Genomic DNA, 2,774 nt, shown 5'->3' with positions numbered 1-2,774 from the left:
GTTCCATGTCAAATTTCAAACACTAGCCATCGTCTGGTCTGAAAATATAGATTTTGGTCCATTTTTGTCGAGGGGTACGGAAATCGCTTGAAAAGTCCAGATGAAATCGACGATCGAGAGACCCTTATGGCATTCTTTTTCTAAATTAATAACTGTATTTCGAGTTCCATGTCAAATTTCAAACACTAGCCATCGTCTGGTCGAAAAATACGGATTTCGATCCATTTTAGTCAAGTGGTATGAAAATCGACGAAAAATTCCAGATGAAATCGAGGACCAGGAGACCCTTATAGCGTTCTTCTCAAAAATGAATAACTATGTTTCAGGTTCCGCGTAAAATTTCAAACACTAGCCCTCGTTTGGTCTGGAAATACTGGTTTCGGTCCATTTCTTTCGGGAGGTATGAAAATCGCCCGAAAAGTCCAGATCAAATCCAGGACCGGGAGACCCTCACAACATTCTTCTCCAAAATTTATAATTGTGTTTCGGGATTCGGGTCAAATTTCAAACACTAGCTCTCGTCTGTTTTCAGGAAATACTGATTTCGGTCGATTTTTGTCGGTTGGTACGAAAATCGCCCGAAAAGTCCAGATGAAATCGAGGACCGGGAAACCCTTATAGCATTCTTATGCCAAATTTATAACTGTGATTCGGGTTCCGCGGCATATTTAAAACACTAGCTATCGTCTGGTCTGAAAATGCCGATTTTTGTCCATTTTTGTCGAGGGGTGCGAAAATTGCCCGAAATGTCCAGATGAAATCGAGGAGAAGATTCTTCTAGTATTCTTCACGTAAATTTATAACTGAGTTTCAGGTTATGTGTCAAATTTCAGAGACTAGCCCTCTTCTAGTCCGAAAATACATAATTCGGTCCATTTTTGTTAAGTGGTACTAAAAATCGCCCGAAAAATCCAGATGAAATCCAGGACCAGAAGACTCTTATAGCATTCTTCTCCTAAATTTGTAAATGTATATCGGGTTCCGTGTCAGATTTTAAACACTAGCCATTGTCTTGTCAGAAATTACGGATTTGGGTCCATTTTTGTCGGGGTGTACGAAATTTGCCTGAAAAGTCCAGATGAAATCGACGACCGGGTGACCCTTATAGCATTCTTTGTTAGACATAAGTCCTCTTGATCATGATTTTGACATAATTAACAAACATACAATGTACATGTATCATTTGATAAATCTAACAGGTTGAACTGAGTAACATTTCAGGAAAAAACAAGCAAACATATACACTTGGAACAAAAGCTTGGAACTCAAGGAATCAACCAAAATTGGAGGATGTGCTTGAGAAAGATGCAAATATGTATAGTGTGATTAGTGGTTATAGTAGTTATTTAGTAGACTCATCACTATGGTTTCATACTTAAGTATTTGCCAAAGTAAAAATGGAATTATAAAATAAGAAAGTAAATCAATCAACTGGTAAGTCAATTGATGAATCAATTGGGCAATCGATTGTCTGACTCAGAACAAAAGTTTTTACTAAGTAAATCGATTGGGAAATCGATTACTTAAAGGCTTTTAGTGAAACCCGAGTTCTTGGGTTTAATCCAATCAATTGGACAATGGATTGGGACATCAATTGAGTAATCGATTTTGTGATTCACAGAACCAACCACTTACTGAATCAATCGATTGGCAAATCGATTGTGAAAAAGTTTTTCATCAGGAATGAGTTCTGTGATCAACCAAATCGATTGGACAATCAATTGAATTAAGTTTCTTAAACTGCAAGTTTTGTGGCAATCGATTAGGTAATCGATTGAAAGAATGAACTGGTTAATCATTTATCAGAAACATGTTGCATAATCGCTTGGCACATCGATTTCAACCAAAATAGCTGAACTATTGTAACCAGCCAAATCGATTGGATTAGAACAGTGGAGTCACTGTGACCAGTAAATTCGATTGGCAAATCGATTGGATTAAAACATTGGAGTCACGGTGACCAGCCAAGTCGATTGGCAAATCGATTGCATTAAAATGTCCTGAATCACTGTGATCAGCCAAATCGATTCACAAATCGATTGAACTAAATGTTTGAGTTACAGGAAGAATTCAGCTCATTGCCAAATTGATTATGACTATGGATATGCGTCGACTGAGCAATTGATGGTTTTGATCTCGTTGTTTGAACAAAACACCTATAATCGATTACTCAATCGATTCTGATATAATCTTAGTATCAGTTACTGATTTATGCATTAAAAGAATCGATTGGCGAATCGATTGATTCTTATATTTTCAAGATTCAAGAAAAACAAGAAACGCGATAATCGATTGGGCAATCGATTAAGCTGGTTTTAAACTTTTATAAAATCGATTGAGAAATCGATTGACCTGATGTTTTTCTGAATATATATATATAAGCTGATTCAATCATATTTTCTAACAACTAATACACTACACTTGAAACAATTATTCATTACACGTTTTCACAATACAGAAACCAGGAAAAACAGTTTGAAAGAAATAATTGTAACCACACACAAAATACTAATTTGGAAAATTCTTTTTGTGTGAAATTAAACAAAATACTAATTTGGAAAATTCTTTTTGTGTGAAATTAATATTGTGATTGAGTCATCATCATTTGTCCTCTTTTATCTTTTATGTAAAAACAATCTGTATAGAAACTGGTAAATCTGTAAAACGTACTCAAGTCGATTCTATTGGAAAGGCTGAAATCTGGTTTAGATTTCAGGACTGGATGTAGGCTATCAAACAGATAGCCGAACCAGTATAAATCCTGGTGCACGATT

This window comes from Cicer arietinum, chromosome 5, assembly GCF_000331145.2.
Source record: "Cicer arietinum cultivar CDC Frontier isolate Library 1 chromosome 5, Cicar.CDCFrontier_v2.0, whole genome shotgun sequence".
In the NCBI taxonomy this organism is placed as follows: Eukaryota; Viridiplantae; Streptophyta; class Magnoliopsida; order Fabales; family Fabaceae; genus Cicer; species Cicer arietinum.
Note: the sequence above shows the minus strand (reverse complement) of the source record.